Source organism: Bos grunniens, chromosome 15 (genome assembly GCF_055505025.1).
Source record: "Bos grunniens cultivar Pamir isolate PY7600 chromosome 15, Bosgru_T2T1.0, whole genome shotgun sequence".
In the NCBI taxonomy this organism is placed as follows: Eukaryota; Metazoa; Chordata; class Mammalia; order Artiodactyla; family Bovidae; genus Bos; species Bos grunniens.
The window spans coordinates 6,466,608-6,488,939 of record NC_141179.1 but is presented as its reverse complement, the minus strand read 5'-3'; the positions used below and the strand labels follow the sequence as shown (position 1 = coordinate 6,488,939).

General features: G+C 41.8%; 1 long non-coding RNA gene across 1 annotated transcript; it reads right to left on the bottom strand.

The window, feature by feature from the left end:
- Positions 1–2,000: 2,000 nt before the first annotated feature.
- LOC147357286 (uncharacterized) lies at positions 2,001–21,595 on the bottom strand. The gene is made up of 2 exons (XR_015141737.1): positions 21,106–21,595; positions 2,001–2,172 (listed from the first exon to the last, which is right to left on the bottom strand). It is a non-coding gene; the product is annotated as an uncharacterized LOC147357286 (long non-coding RNA).
- Positions 21,596–22,332: the final 737 nt, after the last annotated feature.

The window sequence follows — 22,332 nt, the reverse complement described above, 5'->3', positions numbered from 1 at the left end:
GGTGAACACATCAATCTCATTTGTGAAAGTGAAGTTTACATTTACACTCTATTCGTAGGAAAAAGAGCCAAATCAAAGAATACTTAGCAAACAATAGTTCACATATGCCAAAAGTCTCATAAGTGGTATGCAGCTGACTGAAAGGGTTTAGAAAGAGTTCAGTTCAGTTCAGTTTAGTCGCTCAGTCGTGTCCGACTCTTTGAGACCCCACGAATTGCAGCACGCCAGGCCTCCCTGTCCATCACCAAGTCTCAGAGTTCACTCAGACTCACGTCCATAGAGTCAGTGATGCCATCCAGCCATCTCATCCTCTGTCGTCCCCTTCTCCTTCTGCCCCCAATCCCTCCCAGCATCAGAGTCTTTTCCAATGAGTCAACTCTTCGCATGAGGTGGCCAAAGTATTGGAGTTTCAGCTTTAGCATCATTCCTTCCAAAGAAATCCCAGGGCTGATCTCCTTCAGAATGGACTGGTTAGGTCTCCTTGCAGTCCAAGGGACTCTCAAGAGTCTTCTCCAACACCACAGTTCAAAAGCAGCAATTGTTCAGTGCTCAGCTTTCTTCACAGTCCAACTCTCACATTCATACATGACCACTGGAAAAGCCATAGCCTTGACTAGATGGACCCTTGTTGGCAAAGTCATGTCTCTGCTTTTGAATATGCTATCTAGGTTGGTCATAACTTTTCTTCCAAGGAGTGTCTTTTAATTTCATGGCTGCAGTCACCATCTGCAGTGATTTTGGAGCCCAAAAAAATAAAGTCTGACACTGTTTCCACTGTTTCCCCATCTATTTCCCATGAAGTGATGTGACCAGATGCCATGATCTTCATTTCCTGAATGTTGAGCTTTAAGCCAACTTTTTCACTCTCTTCTTTCACTTTCATCAAGAGGCTTTTTAGTTCCTCTTCACTTTCTGCCATAAGGGTGGTGTCATCTGCATATCTGAGGTTATTGATATTTCTCCCAGCAATCTTGATTCCAGCTTGTGTTTCTTCCAGTCCAGTGTTTCTCATGATGTACTCTGCATATTTACAGAGTAAATTAAATAAACAGGGTGACAATATACAGCCTTGACGAACTCCTTTTTCTATTTGGAACCAGTCTGTTGTTCCATGTCCAGTTCTAACTGTTGCTTCCTGACCTGCATACAAATTTTTCAAGAGGCAGATCAGGTGGTCTGGTATTCCCATCTCTTTCAGAATTTTCCACAGTTTATTGTGATCCACACAGTCAAAGGCTTTGGCATAGTCAATAAAGCAGAAATAGATGCTTTTCTGGAACTCTCTTGCTTTTTCCATGATCCAGAGGATGTTGGCAATTTGATCTCTGGTTCCTCTGCCTTTTCTAAAACCAGCTTGAACATCAGGAAGTTCACAGTTCACATATTGCTGAAGCCTGGCTTGGAGAATTTTGAGTATTACTTTACTAGCATGTGAGATGAGTGCTACTGTACAGTAGTTTGAGCATTCTTTGGCATTGCCTTTCTTTGGGATTGGAATGAAAACTGACCTTTTCCAGTCCTGTGGCCACTGCTGAGTTTTCCAAATTTGCTGGCATATTGAATGCAGCACTTTCACAGCATCATCTTTCAGGATTTGAAATAGCTCAACTGGAATTCCATCACATTCACTAGCTTTGTTTGTAGTGATGCTTTCTAAGGTCCACTTGACCTCACATTCCAGGATGCCTGGCTCTAGGTCAGTGATCACACCATCGTGATTATCTGGGTCGTGAAGATCTTTTTTGTACAATTCTTCTGTGTATTCTTGCCATCTCTTCTTAATATCTTCTGCTTCTGTTAGGTCCATACCATTTCTGTCCTTCATCGAGCCCATCTTTGCATGAAATGTTCCTTTGGTATCTCTGATTTTCTTGAAGAGATCCCTAGTCTTTCCCATTCTGTTGTTTTCCTCTATTTCTTTACATTGATCGCTGAAGAAGGCTTTCTTATCTCTTCTTGCTATTCTTTGGAACTCTGCATTCAGATGTTTATATCTTTCCTTTTCTCCTTTGCTTTTCGCTTCTCTTCTTTTCACAGCTATTTGTAAGGCCTCCCCAGACAGCCATTTTGCCTAGGTTTAAGCAGGATCATTAGAAGGTGACGACCACCTGTGGGTTCCAAGGAGAGCAATGACCGAAGTCTTGCAGCCGTGACGCCATCGTCAGAGACAGACTGTGGAAGGAGAGGATGAATTAATTTGAGTTTGACGCAGGTACCAAACAAAGGAATCTGGGATTTTGGCAACAGCTTTTTCTCCACAATGACTATTATATTAGGAGCAATGTTTACTGATAAGGAAAGAAATGCATCATTCCCGACTTTCCTCCAGTATCTCAGGTTAGTTTATTAGCCTTACTGTCGTCACTGGAGACTCAAGGTACACGTCGGAGATGAGATGTGATTTCCATCGGTGGGGAGTGGGGACCACTGCCACACCCAGTTCCGGGCTGTTTGCAGTGTGTCTCTCATTCTCTGGCACCTGGATTTGCTTTCGTAAGGAAAAGAGAGACAGTGTTGTTTCAGGTAGTGGAAGAGCAACGTTTGAGAACTTGGGTGCTCTTTAACTCTCGTTTGCCAAATATTTATTGAGCGAATGTTTATCATTATGTAGTGGGCACATCTATTGAGGTTGGGGATGGTCTAGGGAACACGGCACAGCCCCAGCAGTCCTGGGACTTACGGTAAGGGGCCTGCGAGCTAGTAAGGAAAGGGATAACGGAGCATGCTGTCCAAATGCAGCGGAGAGAGGGTCCAGGAGGGTGGGCCAGCAGGTGCAAAGGCCTTGTGTGTGGCAGGAGCAAACCCAGGCTGGCTGAGGGAGTGAGGGAGTCACACGTGGCTCTTCTGGACCATCGCCCCTTCCCTGGTTCAATTTCAGGAAAGGGCCCTGGATTTCTTAATTATTGAGTAAAACAAATTCTCTTTACAAGGCCTCCCTGTTACTTGGTGCAGCTCTAGGCCTGATTTGTAACATCAAAGAAAGCCTCTGAGAAACTTTGGAGATTTTACATCCTTGGAGCTCAAATGCTCTGGGGAGCAGTTGCCATCTAGTGGCAAAATGAGGAAACGAGCCTGGTAGATTGGGAACAAAGGAAGCTCAACCTTGGATCCTTGGCTATGAAATTATTCTGAAAATTGGCATATTTTCCACTCACAAAATCCAAGAAAGTTGAACAACAAGCCCCAGCGTGTCCTCTGTCACAATCATTTTCTGACAAAAGCATTTTCCTTGACATCTAATTGGCATTTTAATGTTTGCATCTTTGATCCTCACAGTAACTCTGCAGATTGGCCATTATTATTATTATTATCCTCATTTTGAATAGGAAGATATCTAAAGATTAAATCACATTTTCAATGTCTTAGATCTGTTAAATGACAGAGTTTGCATTTACCCTGGTTTGTGTGAGGACAAACACTGCCTGCATGTAGGCAGCTCTGGGCACTTAATAAAGGAACTAGTTCTTAACTGCGTGCCAACAAGTCCAGTTAATGTACTCTGAAATCAGGTCCACACTTCTCATGTGAAGGAAATGCTCAGAACTAGAGGTCATAGGGAGAAATCGCCACAGATAAATATCAGCTCAGCATAAAGATATTTCTAGTAATCAGACTTGTCTGCAGTGAAACAGGATGCCACAGCAGGCAGACGAGGATGGGTTGCTTGTGACTGCTGGCAGGACATTGCTGTTTTTTGTCTGGCCCAGGCTGAGTCATATAAACATCTGCATTTGAGTGCTTTGTCTTGGAGTTCTTTCCAGTTTGTCACAGTCTCAGCCATTTCCTAAATACCACGCATGGCCTAATAAACATCTTACCTGCCTGGCCCATTAGGCATTTGGGTTGTTGATCACTGAGTAATTTAGAAGTGTTTTAAGAGATGTGTTATTATATATCTGATGGGGCTAAAGGTATTTTAAAATGTGAAATGAAAATATGTCCTGCCATATTAGTAAGAAATGGCACAGCCATCAGTGATTTTTGTTCTCCAGATGTGAATGAGGGCTTCCTTCTGAGAAATCTATATGTAGGTCAGGAAGCAACAGTTAGAACTGGACATGGAACAACAGACTGGTTCCAAATTGGAAAAGGAGTACGTCAAGGCTGTATATTATCACCCTGCTTATTTAACTTCTATGCAGAGTACATCATGAGAGACGCTGGACTGGAAGAAACACAAGCTGGAATCAAGATTGCTGGGAGAAATATCAATAACCTCAGATATGCAGATGACACCACCCTTATGGCAGAAAGTGAGGAGGAACTAAAAAGCCTCTTGATGAAAGTGAAAGTGGAGAGTGAAAAAGTTGGCTTAAAGCTCAACATTCAGAAAACGAAGATCATGGCATCCGGTCCCATCACTTCATGGGAAACAGATGGGGAAACAGTGGAAACAGTGTCAGACTTTATTTTTTGGGGCTCCAAAATCACTACAGATGGTGACTGCAGCCATGAAATTAAAAGACGCTTACTCCTTGGAAGGAAAGTTATGACCAACCTAGATACCATATTCAAAAGCAGAGACATTACTTTGCCAACAAAGGTTCGTCTAGTCAAGGCTATGGTTTTTCCTGTGGTCATGTATGGATGTGAGAGTTGGACTGTGAAGAAGGCTGAGCACTGAAGAATTGATGCTTTTGAACTGTGGTGTTGGCGAAGAGTCTTGAGATTCCCTTGGACTGCAAGGAGATCCAACCGGTCCATTCTGAAGATCAGCCCTGGGATTTCTTTGGAAGGAATGATGCTAAAGCTGAAACTCCAGTACTTTGGCCACCTCATGCGAAGAGTTGACTCATTGGAAAAGTCTCTGATGCTGGGAGTGATTGGGGACAGGAGGAGAAGGGGACGACAGAGGATGAGATGGCTGGATGGCATCACTGACTCCATGGACATGAGTCTGAGTGAACTCCGGGAGTTGGTGACGGCCAGGGAGGCCTGGCGTGCTGCGAATCATGGGGTCGCAAAGAATCGGACATGACTGAGCGACTGAACTGAAAACTTCAATCCATCAGATGCTGCCACTTGCCACAGTGATTGTTGAGGAGCTGGGGGAATTCAAGAAGCAAAGTAAACAAGGAAACAGAATTGTCCCAGTATAGCGGAGGTACATATGAAAGGAAGAATTCAGTTAGCATAAAGTCCTTCTGAATCTATCCAAATTCTTGTGTGTAGTAGTTCAGTTCAGTTTAGTCGCTCAGTCGTGTCCGACTCTTTGCGACCCCATGAATCGCAGCACGCCAGGCTTCCCTGTCCATCACCAACTCCCGGAGTTCACTCAGACTCTCGTTCATCGAGTCAGTGATGTCATCCAGTCATCTCATCCTCTGTCGTCCCCTTCTCCTCCTGCCCCCAATCCCTCCCAGCATCAGAGTCTTTTCCAATGAGTCAACTCTTTGCATGAGGTGGCCAAAGTACTGGAGTTTCAGCTTTAGCATCATTCCTTCCAAAGAAATCCCAGGGCTGATCTCCTTCAGAATGGACTTGTTGGATCTCCTTGCAGTCCCAGGGAATCTCAAGACTCTTCGCCAACACCACAGTTCAAAAGCATCAATTCTTCGGTGCTCAGCCTTCTTCACAGTCCAACTCTCACATCCATACATGACCACAGGAAAAACCATAGCCTTGACTAGACGAACCTTTGTTGGCAAAGTAATGTCTCTGCTTTTGAATATGGTATCTAGGTTGGTCATAACTTTCCTTCCAAAGAGTAAGCGTCTTTTAATTTCATGGCTGCAGTCACCATCTGTAGTGATTTTGGAGCCCCAAAAAATAAAGTCTGACACTGTTTCCACTGTTTCCCCATCTGTTTCCCATGAAGTGATGGGACCGGATGCCATGATCTTCGTTTTCTGAATGTTGAGCTTTAAGCCAACTTTTTCACTCTCCACTTTCACTTTCATCAAGAGGCTTTTTAGTTCCTCCTCACTTTCTGCCATAAGGGTGGTGTCATCTGCATATCTGAGGTTATTGATATTTCTCCCAGCAATCTTGATTCCAGCTTGTGTTTCTTCCAGTCCAACGTTTCTCATGATGTACTCTGCATAGAAGTTAAATAAGCAGGGTGATAATATACAGCCTTGACGTACTCCTTTTCCAATTTGGAACCAGTCTGTTGTTCCATGTCCAGTTCTAACTGTTGCTTCCTGACCTGCATACAGGTTTCTCAAGAGGCAGGTCAGGTGGTCTGGTATTCCCATCTCTCTCAGAATTTTCCACAGTTTATTGTGATCCACACAGTCAAAGGCTTTGGCATAGTCAATAAAGCAGAACTGCTGAGTTAATTAATTCTTATTTTCACAATATACGTACTGCAGGAAGGGGGACCCATTCCAGGGCCCGAAAGTGGGCTCTTGTCTAACACTTGGAAATGAATTGTTCAAGAAGACACAGGTGCTGGCAAAGCAAGAGCTTTTATTGGGAAGGGGCGCCCAGATGGAGAGCAGTAGGGTAAGGGAACCCAGGAGAACTGCTCTGGCACTGTGGTTTTATGGTGATGGGATTAGTTTCTGGGTTGTTTTTAGCCAATCATTCTTACTCAGAGTCCTTCCTGGTGATGCACACCTTGTTCAGACAAGGTGGATGCCAGCGAGGATTCTGGGAGGTGGTTGGACACGTGGTGTCACTTTTTGGACTTTCCTGAACTCTCACTGTTGGTGGTGGCTTATTAGTTCCGTGTTCCTTACCAGGACCCCCTATCGTAAAACAACTCATGCAAATGGTTACTATGGTGCCTGGCCAGGGTGGGCGGTTTCAGTCGGTGTGCTTCCCCTAAAATAGGTGTACTACAATTTGTTTAGCCATTCACCTATTGAGGATACATTTTGTTTGTTTCTGTTTCTGCCTATTACAAATAAAGCTGCTGTAGTACTCATGTAGAATCTAAAACAACAACAAAAAAACTGAGCTCATAGATACAGCTGACTAACAGAGAACAGTTGGATAGTTACCAGACTCAAGGGAGTAGGGCGTGAATGAAATGAATGAAGAGGGTCAAAATGTACAAACTCCCAGGTGTAAAATAAGTAAGTCCTAGGGGTATAATGCACAGATGGTAACTCTAGGTAATAATACTATAGTAGTACATATTTTACAGTTGCTAAGAGAGTAAATCTTAAAAGTTCTCATCACAATAAGAAAATTGTAACCATCTATGGTGACAGGTTTTTATCAGACTTATTGTGGTGATCATTTTGCGGTATATGCAAATACCAAATCATTATATTATATGCCTGAAACTATGTCAATTATACTTCAATTAAAAAATACTTAAAAGTGCTATAACAATTGTTTATTGGTTTCATGTGAATCTAGGTTTTTATTCTCTGATACAAATGCTTGGAAGTGAAATGGCTGCATTGTATAAATATACGTTTTGTTTAAAAATACTGCCATATTAATTTCCCAAGTGTACATTTTTCATTCCCACTAGCAATATATAAGAGGTCATTTTCTCCATATTGCCAACATTTGGTATTGTCACTGTTTTTCATTTTAGCTGTCCTAATAGATGCAGTGATATATCACTGTGGTCTTGTTAGACAGGAAGGCAGCCAAAAGCAATGAGAGGCAGCCCCTTCAGCTAAACATCCAATGGTTGCCTAATCCCACCAAGCAATTCACCAGGCCCACTCCAAATATGCCCCTCAGTACTCCAAAATAGTCAGGGGGCTAGAAACATTCCCCATTGGCCCACTGGTGGGACTTCCCTACTCTAGAACATGCGCGCATCTCACATTATCAGGCACTCAGATAACCTTTGGTGCCACCGGACGCATTCAGTTCAGTTCAGTTGCTCAGTCATGTCGACTCTGAGATCCCATGGACTTCAGCCTCCCTGTCCATCAACAACTCCCGGAGCTTGCTCAAACTCATGCCCATTGAGTCAGTGATGCCATCTAACCATCTCATCCTCTGTCGCCCCCTTCTCCTCCTGCTCTCAATCTTTCCCAGCATCAGGGTCTTTTCCAGTGAGTCAGTTCTTTGCATCAGGTGGCCAAAGCATTGGAATTTCAGCTTCAGCATCAGTCCTTCCAATGAATATTCAGGACTGATCTCCTTTAGGATGGACTGGTTTGATCTCCTTGTAGTCCAAGGGACTCTTCTCCAACACCATAGTTCAAAAGCATCAGTTCTTCAGCGCTCAGCTTTCTTTATGGTCCAACTCTCACATCCATACATAACTACTCAAAAAACCATGGCTTTGATTAGATGGACCTTTGTTGGCAAAGTAATCTCTCTTCTTTTTAATACTCCAGGCCAGAATACTGGAGTGGATAGCCTTTCCCTTCTCCAGGGGATCTTTCTAACTCAGGGATCAAACCCAGGTCTCCCGCAGTGCAGGTGGATTCTTTACCAGCTGAGGCACAAGGGAAGCCCATTGGGCTCATTAACTGTTTATAAATATTCCATGAATACATGCATCAAATTATAACAGACTGAATTATGGGAAGGATATGCATGGTAGACCACCTTCTTATATAATCTGCAACTGTCAATGAAGATTGCCATTCAACAACCCCTGGATTATGCAAATGACTTTGCCTTAAAAACTCTGTACCTCAGCCCTCCTGGGCCATTACATCACTTGGCCTGACCAACCTCTATCTTGAGGTGTTCTTTCTGTTCTTTCTTATTTTCAATAAATTTTCTTGCATTGGGTATATATTCCCCTTTGTGTCCTACCAAGAACCAAGACTTCCCTGGTGGCTCAGACAGTAAAGTGTCTGCCTACAGTATGGGAGACCTGGGTTCAATCCTTGGGTTGGGAAGATTTCCTGGAGAAGGCAATGGCACCCCACTCCAGTACTCTTGCCTGGAAAATCCCATGGATGCAGGAGCCTGGTAAGCTGCAGTCCATGGGGTCGCTAAGAGTTGGACATGACTGAGCGACTTCACTTTCACTCTTCACTTTCATGCATTGGAGAAGGCAATGGCAACCCACTCCAGTGTTCTTACCTGGAGAATCCCAGGGATAGGGGGAGCCTGGGGGGCTGCCGTCTATGGGGTAGCACAGAGTCAGACATGACTGAAGCGACTTAGCAGCAGCAACTGGTCTGTTTATATTTTCCATTTCTTCCTGGTTCAATCTTGGGATATTATACATTGCTAGGAATTTGTCCATTTCTTCTAGTTTGTCCATTTTATTGGCATATGGTTATTCTTAGTAATTGTTTGTGATTCTTCTTATTTCTGTGGTGTTGGTTGTAATTTCTTCCTTTTCATTGCTAATTTTGATTCCAAGAGGATCTTATCTTCATTTCTTGTGTCTGGATAAATGTTACCAATTTTTATCTTTCTTTTATTGGAAAACCAGGTCTTAGTTTCATTGGTCTTTTCTATTATAGTTTAGTCACTATTTCATTTGTTTCTGCTCTGGGCTTTATGATTTCTTTCCTTCTACTAACTTTGGGTTTTGTTTGTTCTTCTTTCTCTAGTTGCTTTAGGCACAAGATTATGTTTATTTTAGATTTTTGTTTATTTGAGATTTTTCTTGTTTCATGAGGTAGGCTTGTATTGCTATAAACTTCCCTCTTAGAACTTCGTTTTCTCTATCCCATAGAGTTTGTAAAGTTGTGCTTTTGTTTTCAATTGCCTTCAGGTATTTTTAAAATTTGTTCTTTGATTTCAGCAGTGAACCGTAAGTTTAGTCTCCAAGTGCTTCTATATTTTGCAGTTTTTTTTTCCCCCCAAGTAGTTGGTTTCTAGTCTCATAGCATTGTGATTGGAAAAGATCCTTAATATGACTTCAGGTTTTTAAAATTTATTCAGACTTGATGAGTGGCCTAGCATCTGATTATCCTGGAGAATATTCCAAGTGCACTTGAAAAGAATATGTATTGGGCTGTTCTTGGATGGAATGTCCTTTATGTATCTGTTAAGTTCCTTTGGTCTAATGTGTCCCTCAGGCCAGTGATTCCTTACTGATTTTCTGTCTGGATGAACTTTCCAATGATGTAAGTGGGGTGTTAGTCTTCAACTATTATTGTGTTACTGTCAATTTCTCCTTTTGTGTCTGTTAATATTTACTTTATGTATTTAGGAACTCCTTTGTTTGGTGCATATATATTTTAAATTGTCGTATCTTCTTCTTAGATTGATCCTTTGATGAATTTGTAATGTTTTTCTTTATCTCTTATTGCAGTCTTTATTTTAAAGTCTATTTTGTTGGATACGTCTTGCTACCCTAGCTTTCTTTTTATTTCAATTTGCAAAAGATATCTTAACCCATCCTCTTTTAATCTGTGTGAATCTTTAGGTCTGAAGTGAGTCTACTGTAGGCATCATATGTATGAGTCTTTTTTTTATATCCATCCAACCATCCTATGTTTGTTATGGAGTGCTTTTCCATTTAAATTTAAAGTAATTATTAAGATGTATATTATTTCCATTTTTGTTAATTGGGGGCTGTTTTCTAGTTCTTTTTGGTCATTCTGTTTTTGTTTTCTTCCTTTGTTATTTGATGACTATCTTTAGTGTTGTGTTCAGATTCCTTTTTGTGTATGTATATGTGTACCTATTATAGATTTTGGTTATGAATGATTATTTTAAGTTCCTGATCTTCAGTTTCAAGCACATTTTGACATTTTTGCCTCCCTTCACCCCAATTACTTTATTGACATCACAGTTTACATTGTTTTTTGTGTATATCTTTTAGTTATTTATTGTGGATGTAGCTAATTTTACTACTTTTGTCTTTAACATTCCGACTAACTTTGTACATGGCTGATTTACCATTTTTACTATATAGTTGCCTATATCAATGAGCTTTTTATTTTGTAATTTTCATGTTTCTAGTAGTGGCCTTTTCTTTTTCACTTAGATAAGTTTGTTTAACATTTCTTGTCAAGCTAGTTTGGTGGAGTGGAACCCTTTAAGCTGTTGCTTGTCTGTAAATCTGTGATCTCTTCCATCAAATCTGAATGAAAGCCTTGCTGAAAAGAATACTCCTGGTTGTAGGTTTTTTCTTTCATCACATTAAATATATTGTGCCACTTTTTTCTGGCCTCAGGATTTCTTCAGAAAAGTCAGCTCTTAGCCTTATGAAAGTTTCCTTTTTCATAACTTATTGCTTTTCCCTTGCTACTTTTAATAATCTCTCTTTAATTTTTGGCATTTAAAATATAGTGTATCTTGTCTTCAATGTCTTAAACTATGTCTTCAAATATTCTATGCCTCTTTCTCACTCTTTCCTTCTGGGACCCCTATAATGCAAATGCTATAATTTAAAAAGTTACTCTTTATTGTCTCAGAGGTCTTTTAAATGGTCCTCATTTGTCTTAATTATTTTTTCACTTTTCTGTTTAATATCAGTGATTTCCATTACTCTTCTAGCTCAGTGATTCATTATTCTGTATAATCTATTTATTCTGTCTAGTGTAATTTTTATGTCATTTATTGTATTCTGCATCTCTGGTTCTTCTTCTAACTTCTCTGTTCTGTTCATCCATTCTTCTCTCAAGTTCTTTGGTCATCTCTATGGTCATTACTTTGATCTCTTTATTGGGTAGGTCACTTATCTCTACTTCATTTAGTTCTTCTCCTGGGATTTTATCTTGTTCTTCCATTTGGAACATGTTCCTCTGTTGCTTCATTTTGCCTGATTTGCTAATCTTATTTCTGTGTATTTGGTAGATTGGTTAGATTTCTCAATCTTGGAGAAGTGGCCTTTGGTATGAGACATCCTATGCATCCCAGAAATGCACTCCTTCTGGTCACTAGAACTATATGTTCTAAGGGTGCCCCCTACGTGAACTCTGAATCTTTCTGTTGTAGAGGGCTGACTACTATGTTAAGTCTGGTAGGCACCATTGGCCCCTGGCCTGAGGAGGCTGCTGGCTGGTGGTAGCTGGGGCCTCATTATAAGGCAGCTGACTATAGAAACCTGGGGTCTCAGGCTGGTGATGGTCCGCTGGTGGGTAGGGCTGGGTTCTGGGGTGGGTGGTTGCAGGGTCAGGTATCTCAGTTCTAGTGTTGGCCTGCTGGTAGGTGGGGCTGGTTCCTGACACTGCTGGCTGTGGGCTCTAGGGTGTTCCAAAGCTGGTATTGGCCCACTGGCAAGTACAGCTGGATGCTGGGGTGGTTTGCTGAGGGGTGCAAGTTGTCTGAGATCTGGTGCCACCAAGTTGGTGGCTCGAGCCATTTCTTGAGGTCTCTGGCTGCAGGGCCCTGATTTTGTGCCTGATGGTGGATAGGGGCTAGTTCTTTATATGGCTGGCTGTGGGGTCCAGGGTATTCTGAATGTGGCTTGTTTCTTTGTCATCTTCAGAGGGCCTTTCATGGGGCAAAGGTTTTTAATTTTGATAAAGTCCTTAGATATCTTTTAATATCAATGGTATGTTATATTTTAGTCTTTTTACTGGTTGCATTGTATTCAGTTGTAATGATGTATAGTAATGTATTTAATTGGTCCTTTATTCATATTGATATTTCTAACAATTTACTAAAAGCAGGGCCACAGTGATTTTCTGGGGAAACTCAACCTTGTGTATATGTGCACATACACACATATGTATCAGTTCAGTTCAGTTCAGTCACTCAGTCATGTCCAACTCTTTGCGACCCCATGAATCACAGCACGCCAGGCCTCCCTGTCCATCACCAACTCCTGGAGTTTACTCAAACTCATGTCCATCGAGTTGGTGATGTCATCCAGCCATCTCATCCTCTGGCATACCCTTTTCCTCCTGCCCCCAATCCCTCCCAGCATCAGGGTCTTTTCCAATGAGTCAACTCTTCGCATGAGGTGGCCAAAGTATTGGAGTTTCAGCTTTAACATCAGTCCTTCCAATGAACACCCAGGACTGATCTCCTTTAGGATGGACTGGTTGGACCTCCTTGCAGTCCAAGGGACTCTCAAGAGTCTTCTCGAACACCACAGTTCAAAAGCATCCATTCTTCGGCGCTCAGCTTTCTTCACAGTCCAACTCTCACATCCATACATGACCACTGGAAAAACCATAGCCTTGACTAGATGAACCTTTGTTGGCAAAGTGATGTCTCTGCTTTTGAATATGCTATCTAGGTTGGTCATAACTTTCCTTCCAAGGAGTAAGCGTCTTTTAATTTCATGGCTGCAATCACCATCTGCAGTGATTTTGGAGCCCCCAAAAATAAAGTCTGACACTGTTTCTACTGTTTCCTCATCTATTTGCCATGAAGTGATAGGACCAGATGCCATGACCTTAGTTTTCTGAATTTTGAGTTTTAAGCCAACTTTTTCACTCTCTTCTTTCACTTTCATCAAGAGGCTTTTTAGTTCCTCTTCACTTTCTGCCATAAGGGTGGTATCATCTGCATATCTGAGGTTATTGATATTTCTCCCGGCAATCTTGATTCCAGCTTGTGCTTCCTCCAGCCCAACATTTCTCATGATGTACTCTGCATGTAAGTTAAATAAGCAGGGTGACAATATACATCCTTGACATACTCCTTTTCCTATTTGGAACCAGTCTGTTGTTCCATGTCCGGTTCTAACTGTTGCTTCCTGACCTGCATATAAACGTCTATTTCTGCTTTATTGACTATGCTAAAGCCTTTGACTGTGTGGATCACAATAAATTGTGGAAAATTCTTCAAGAGATGGGCATACCAGACCACCTGACCTGCCTCTTGAGAAACCTATATGCAGGTCAGGAAGCAACAGTTAGAACTGGACATGGAACACATAAGTATATATGCAAATATATCCTTAGGATAAATTTCTGGACATGGTCTTCACTGAATCATAAGCTATATGTATTTTAATTGCCCATCAACTACATTGCAACAGTTTACATCTCTACTAGCAGGATGTGGTAATGGTTTTTATCCTATACTCTCATTAACTCCCATCAACAATGTTTCACATATAAAAGCAGACAAATAACTTTGATGATCTTAGAGGTAAAATGCATATTACCTCTAAGATCATCAAAGTTATTTGTATCTATATATACACATGTATATCTCCATTACTTTTTATATTATTTCAACTATGAGTGATATTGAGCATAGATTCATATGTAAGCCTTCCTTCTATTAACCTTGAACTGTTCCTCTCATTTGACAATTTGAGTTTCTAAGTTGATAGTCATTTTCTTAGTGAAGAAATTTCAACATTAAAAAGGGAAACAATCCTTTTCCATATGCAAACATTTTTCCTGTTTTGCCCTGATTATAGTACTTTTTACCTTAGGGAAATTTAGATTTTTGTCGTATTTTTCAGTTTTTTTTCTATTATGGTTTTGGATTTGCAACTTATGTAGAAAGGAAAAAAAAGTTTAAAAAAATTCTCCCATGTTTTCTTTCAGGATTTTGACATTTGTGATATAATCTATAATACCAGTTCAGATGGGATAGATTCAAATGCTTTTCAAAGAATCTCAGGCTGTACTCAAGGCTATTTTGCATCTCATTGTACCCTACTCCCTCAGTGATTCAAATGCCCATTAACATTAGAGAAGCACTGGAGTAGATTGTATATGTTTGTATTTTTCCCTTTACTAAACAGTGGTCAGACCCTGCAGAATAGATGAAACAGCACATTTTTTAGCTCAAACAGTTTTCACTAGGTGACACATGGAGACTTTTAAATAGTCAAGATTCAAAGAGTTAAGCTCAGCAAATTGTAAAAACCAGACTTGACCTATTGGGTCCACTCAACTATGAGAGTTGAGAGAGCTTAAGACAGAGGTTAAGAGAGAGCTAATTCAGGTCTATGCCTTGTTCTGTAATCTTGTTTCATTCTCTTCTAGTCAGTGGTGTTTGAATGTTGTCAATGGCCAAACCCCGTATTTTCTAATAACTCTGCAGAAGTTTGTGGAACCTGATTGATTTCTATTAACCCCTAGAAATCGAGTTTTGTCTTTCCCTGATGGAATCACCCTACTTAGTAATGGCTCACTCCAAAACCCAGCTAGCTGGGGTGATTGGTTAGTGCTGCCTGGACTGCCCTGAAAAGTCAAAGTAAAGTGAAAGTCGCTTAGTTGTGTCTGACTCTTTGTGAACCCATGGACCATACAGTCCATGGAATTCTCCAGGCCGGAATACTGGAGGGGGTAGCCTTTCCTTTCTCCAGGGGATCTTCCCAACCCAGGGATCAAACCCAGGTCTCCCGCACTGCAGGCAGATTTTTTATTAGCTGAGCCACAAAGCCCTGGGCTGTCACAAACACTGGAGTTGTATTACTTCACCCTCTCCTTTTTGTCACAGCTGTCTTTAATCACTCACTGTTGCTGCTGCTGCTGCTGCTAAGTCACTTCAGTCATGTCCGACTCTGTGCGACCCCATAGACGGCAGCCCACCAGACTCTGCCGTCCCTGGGATTCTCCAGTCAAGAACACTGGAGTGGGTTGCCATTTCCTTCTCCAATGCAGGAGAGTGAAAAGTGAAAGTGAAGTTGCTCAGTCCTATCTGACTCTTCACAACCCCATGGACTGCAGCCTACCAGGCTCCTCCGTCCATGGGATTTTCCAAGCAAGAGTACTGGAGTGGGTTGCCATTGCTTTCTCTGACAGTGACTGCAGCTATAACATTAAAAGACACTCACTCCTTGGAAGAAAAGCTATGACAAACCTAGGCAGTGTATTAAAAAGCAGAGACATTACTTTACCGACAAAGGTTTGTATAGTCAAAGCTATGCTTTTTCCAGTAGTCATGTATGGATGTGAGAGTTGGACCATAAAGAAGCCTGAGTACTGAAGAATTGATGCTTTCAAATTGTGGTTTTTGGAGAAGACTTTTGAGAGTCGCTTGGGCACCAAGGAGATCAAATCAGCCCATCCTAAAGGAAACCAACCCTCAATATTCATTGGAAGGACTGATACTGAAGCTGAAGCTCCAATACTTTGGCCACCTGATGAAAAGAACTGACTCCTTGGAAAAGACCCTTATGCTGGGAAAGATTGAAGGTGGGAGGAGAAGGGGATGACAGAGGACGAGATGGTTGGATAGCATCACCGACCCGATGGACATGAATTTGAGCAAGTTTTGGGAATTGGTGATGGACAGGGAAGCCTGGCGTGCTGCATCCATGGAGTGGCAAAGAGTCAAACAGGACTGAGGAACTAAACAACAATAACAACATATAGATCCAGATCCAAGCACAGTTGAGGGATGGGGTTTTCTACCTGTCTTCCTTGGTTGTGCTTTCTGTCCTCTCAGACTTTGACCATTGCAGCCACAATGAGTTAGGAGGACCAAAAGAGCAGGAGCGGTGCTGATGGGGGCAGGGCACACTATAGTGATTTCAAAGTGGCATTTCTGGACCAACCATATCAACATCACCTAATGAATCCTTAAGTCTAAAGTGGGGCCTAACAATCTGTAGTTTAGAAACCTTCCAGTTAATTTAAAAAAATGTGTTTATTTATTTATTTTTGGCTGTGATAGGTCTTCATTGCTGCACACAGGCATTCTCTAGTTGTGGTGAGTGGAGGATACGCTCTAGTTGCAGTGTGTGAGCATCTCATTTTGGCAGCTTCTCTTGTTGCAGAGCATGGGCTCTAGGCTTGTGGGCTTTAGTGACTGTGTCACATGGGCATAAGATTTTGGTGAAGGTGGAGATCAATGCAATCAAGGCTTACTTTACGAAAGGTTTTCTAATAGTCACCAGGCTGATGATGTCACCATGAAAGCTTTTTGAGATATGAGGAGATGAAAGGACTGGGATCGTGAAATCAGTTCCTAAAAATATCTATCTAAAGACCTGTTCCCCAGTTTCTCCGGAGCACAGAATGCCTCACTCTCACCCTGAACTGCCTTCAGGGCATGTTGAGGGTCAACAGCTGCAGCAGCACAGGATTCAGTCTCTGCAGAAGCAGATGGCAAATGCTCTTGGCAAATGCCAATTTGTAGTTGATAGTCATTTGGGAGCTTCTCAAAAATGTGTAATCTCAAGCCTCACTCTCCTGAGATTCTAATGTAATTGGTCTGGGAGAAAGGAGCCTAATTATTAGTAAATAAAAAAGCTTCTCAAATGATTCTAATTGTGCATTGGCATTGCTTTGGACCAAATGTTTATATGCCCTCAAAATTCATATGTTGAAATCCTATTAATAATACCTAGTGTAATGGTATTTGGACATGGGGCTTTGGGGAGATAAGCAGGGTTAGATTAAGTCATAAGGGTGGGGCCCTGATGATGAAATTAGTGCCCTTATAAAAAGAGGAGGAGGCAGGAGATCTCCCTCTCTCTCTCTCCCTGCTTATACACACCAAGAAGGATATAACATGCCATGTGAGGACATAACCAAGAAGAGATCTCTCACCAAGAAGTCCACCATGCTGGCACTCTGATCTTCCAGCCACTAGAACTGTGAGAAATTCATGTTTAGGCCACCCAGTTTATGGTAGTTTGTTACAGCAGTCAAACTGACTGAGGAATGCCTCTAGAATTAAGAATTACTGCTCTAAGGAAGAAATTGTTAAGTGTATTTTATGTTTTTGGGGGGGAGAAAAGGTAGTCCCTTCCACACAGATATTAGAAGATTTAAATGATTTTCCTTTGCAGATTTACTGAAGCTCAGTTTGAAGAGCTCAGTTATCACAGCTTTTTCTCAAAAGGGGTAGGTTTCAGAGTTTCAGCACTAGACGATGACTCTAGCCCAGGTGTTATAAATAGCTCAACATCATTCAATGAAAATGTCAGGTTCCCATAAGGGAATGAAGCAAAGAACTAAGATCTAGCTACTACCCATGGCCACGAAAAATCAAAATGAGGAATAAGAAAAGGAGGGTCTGGCAGTCTAACTCCAACTCCAACCCAGCCCAGTATCACTGGCCCAGAGGCTGCAACCAAGGAGAAAGGTGGGCAGGTTCCACCATGAGAAGTGACGGGACTCAGTCTGGACTCTGCCTGAGGCCCAGCTGAGTTTAGCCAGCAGAGAGGCCAGCTCAGAGGAGAGGGGAAGGCAATATTTGGAGAGTGTTAGGACTGTCCCTGCCAACTGGATGACCATCAGGATTGACCTGCAGCTTCCTCAAGAAACATCAGCATCTTGTTCATTCAGGTTAACTAACTAGCTGTCTGTATATGTAACATCTTTAGAAAGCTGCAGCTCTGTGGGTTTGTGAACAGCTGTTTCCACTTAGAGCTGTTTCCACTCTTATAACACTTAGGGTGACTGGCATTTATGTTTTGGGGTGTTAAATTTTAAATTTCCTGAATATTTGTCTTCTTTGGATGATGCAAGGCAGTGAGTTGGATTTTAATATTTCCTAAACCACCACTGAGACCTCAGGAAGGCTTATTTCTCATGGGATAAATGCAGGGAACATGAAGGCCTAAACAAGATCATAACAGTATGATTACAAGATTGTTTATTCCAACCCAATACATATTCCTTGAGGCCTCTTAGGTATTAGACATTATATTAAATATAAAACTTCTTAAGGCATGGTCCTTACATTTAGGAAAAGAGTCAGTAAAGGCTAAAACAATATTAAGAACAACATACAAGAAGCTGGAGAAGCAAAGAATATTATACAGAAAAGAGTTATAGTAAAAAGAACACAGAACCACAAGCCAGGGTATCTAATATGAATTCCATCTTTGTTATCATCTCAGTATGTATCTTAACTTTTTTTCTGCGTTAAATGGACTAATTACCACCATTTTCTTTTTTATCTCCCAAGGTCATCTTGAGAACCAAATAAGGTCATGGATGTGAAATAATTAGTGAAATACAGAATTTCAATCATCATATTGTCATACTTTGCTTAGGCAGTTCTGTATAAATCACTTGCAAGTCAATATTTTAGTTATTTTTTAATTACTATAAAATAAGGGAGTTCCTGGCCAAGAGGCTGATGAGTTGAGACTTCTGAGTTTCCCAGAGCCTCTTTGATAACTGCATTAAGCAGGACTGTTTTCATGGAAGGATGCAGGCACCATTGGGTCCAGTAACCATCAACTGGGTTATTGCCTTTGGTTACTTGGTGTGTTGTAGGATTGCTTAACAGGGAAGGTACCGTGTTCTTTCCTTTTCCTTTACACATATTGAGAAAATAAACCACAGCAATCGTGAAATCAGAACTTTGGTGAAACGTATTACAGAAGAACCAGGAAACATGCTACAATGGAGCCTGCTGGGTGCAGCTGCAGGCTGGGGAGTGAACAGAAGAATCAGGTTCTCATAGGTAAATAACAAATGTGTGCAAGGAAATTATGTATTGTTTTGTTTTGAGTGGTGGTGAGTACTGGACATAATAGAGTGTTAAAACATTCATATTCCATGAGAACATTGAAAATGAGACTTTATGAGGCAGAATTTGGATTTTGACATTTATCATATGACCTTGGATAAGAAAAATAAAATAATCTTAAATCCCACTTCTTTATTTATAAAGTGCAATAGGAGTTTTAGGATTTTTTAGGATTGTTACAAGGATAAATGAGATTACATAAAATAACTAGTATTATTTAATATTGTTTAATACATGGTCACTATTACTATGATTATTTAAAGAGTCCTTATAAGCTTGCATGGACTTCCCTGGTGGCTCAGACGGTAAAATGTCTGTCTACAATGTGGGAGACCCGGGTTCGATCCCTGGGTCAGGAAGGTCCCTGGAGAAGGAAATGGCAATCCACTCCAGTACTCTTGCCTGGAAAATCTCATGGACAGAGGAGCCTGGTAGGCTACAGTCCATGGGGTCGCAAAGAGTCGGACATGACTGAGCGATCTTCACCGTAACCGTATAAGCTTGCAGATAATCTATTTTTAACAGTGAAGATAAGTGCTTAAAAAACTTATTTTCCTTCTGAGTATCTGCTTCAAATAAGTTAGGTGCTCCATTCTGATATGTGTTGAGGAAGATGCTTTCCTGATTTGAATGACTGAGGTGGAAAACGATCAAATGAATTTTTAAAGACATATTGCCTCTAATCTTAAACTCCTGCATTGATTCTTTTTGTGATTTCTTAAAACAAGTTCCATTCTTACAGAAAAATAAAAAACTTTCAGTGTTTATAATGCTTGCTAAAATAAAGTCATAAGAGCCCACTGGAAACTGAGCTTGCAGGCCACTTAGCAAGGAGAAGTACAGTTCTCCTCCACCACAGATAATAGGTCTCTCCTCAGGATGGCATGGTGGCAGTTTTCTCATTTTATAGATTTTTCCAACCTGATAAAAATGTATTACATGTATGTGTGTATGTGCATGCTCAGTCATGTCCGACTCTTTGTGACTCCATGGACTGTGGCCTGCCAGGCTCCTCTGTCCCGGATTTCCCAGGCAAGAATACTGGAGTGAGTTGCCATTTCCTTCTCCAGGAGATCTTCCCCACCCAGGGAACAAACCCGTGTATCCTGTGTCTCTTGCACTGGCCAGCGGATTCTTTTACCACCGAGCCACCTGGGAAGCTCTTATTAGCTGTACATCTAAAATATAATGATGACATATATTGTTGGCATGAACTTGATGCACACCCCACAGGAAGAATGTGCCCAGGTACATAAATAAAACTGCTGTGGGGATCAAAATGCACAACACAGTTTATCTTTATCTTTAACCTGTCAATGACTAGGGAGCAGTTCTCGATTTCGTTTTTATCTGAGTGACCCCATCCAATCCTGTGTCTCTACACTGTATCCCCCAGATGGCCCTCTCCCTCACCCATGCTCAGGCTCCCTTCCCAATTCCAGGTCTGTGTATCCAACTGGCAACTGGACACACTGATTTTCTCCTCAGAGTTGTTCCTCCCCAAGACTTGGTCACGTTAGTGAGTACACACTCCAGTCTTCCAGTTGTTCAGAGACAAAGTTGGGTTACACCCGACTCCTCTCTTCACATCACACCATTCAGCCCCAGTCAGCTAGCAAGTTCTCCGGTCCTATTTTCATAGTACACCCTCAGGCTTCCCGCTGCTAACCACCACCATCTGCGGTGGCAGATAGACACCTCCTGTTTCTCTCTTTTGCTCCTACAGTTTATTGTCCTCAGAGTAGCCTGTGATTCTTTTAAACGCAAGTCAAGTGATGTTTCTCCTCTTAAACCTCTGGACTCTAAAGCCTGTACAAAGGCCCACAAGACCGTTCACCACCTGTCGTCCCTGCCGCTTCCCTAACTTCATCTCCGTCCCTCCCTGCACCCTTAGCCCAATTTCCCCAGGTCATGGGAGCTCACCGTTCTGCAGCTGAGCCTCAGGCCCTTGCCCCCGCGGTTCCTCCTGGGTGCCGTGTCACCCAGGTTGGGTTGCTTGCTCATTTCCTGCAGATGTCGGATCAACTCTTCACCAAGGGCTCTGCGTGATTCTCCCTGAAACACCCACGTCCACCATGCTCTCTGTCCCCTTACTCAAAGAATTAAGTCAAGTGTCAACTAGAAAACAGAAATCACTCAAGCATTTGAAACAGGAGGGTTTTAACGCAGGAAATGAGTTCCCTGAGTGATGGCTGCGAAGCCGGAAGAGACTAGCAACCCAGGAGCTACGAACACCGGAAGCTGCCAGTCCTTGTCTCCCTGCGAAGGTGGGAGAAAGCCGCCCGCATCACCGGCAGGGAGCAGGCAGCACCGAGGCTGTGGCAGAGCTGAGTCTGGGGAAACGGCCCCCACTGCCGGGGGAGGCTTCTCCTTCGCCCAGGGCTCTCAGCGCCTCTCCTCAGATGGACTCTTTGAGGCCGGAGCTCGGCCTAAAGGCGGCGGCACCCACCACCCCGTTCTGAGCGAGGAATCCAACCCCGAGGCAAGCAGGCTCAGCACCCACACAGTCTGCTCCCTGCTTTTCCTCAGAGCATTCATCATCCTTGACATACTTACAATTTTTGGTTTATTTGTCCTTTCTTTATTTTGACTGGTCCATGAAGCCTGGTGCTTTGCAGTTTTGTTCACTGTTTTATCCCTGGCCCTAAAACAGTGCCTGGCACAGAGTAAGAACTTAATAAATAATTGTTGAATGAAAGGATAATGCTCAACAGCGCATCTGATTTACAGCAGGCATTAGATAAACATATATTGAATAATTGAGACATTAGCAATTATAATACCGAGGTAAGTGTTACATGAAAAATAACGATGTGCCATCTTCGATGAAATCCATCTCAACAGATTTTCCAACACAAGACTCCTGAGAAGATCAGATCAGGTTTGTTTGAAAACCTCATAATCTAAGATGCGTTTTCTCATATGGTCTTAGTATCATATTTCTTGAGGTTTTTAGACCCATTTTGTTTCCACTTCAACTTCGTGAATTTGTCAGTTGAAATTTCCTATTTGAAGTATTTTGCTTCTCAGTTTTACAGGAAACTTGAAATTTTGAACTCAGTTTGTTAAAAAATACAAGAACTTTGAAATGCTTCTATTTGTTACTAATGAAATTGAGCACTATAATTCACAAAAATGGACAAAAATCAT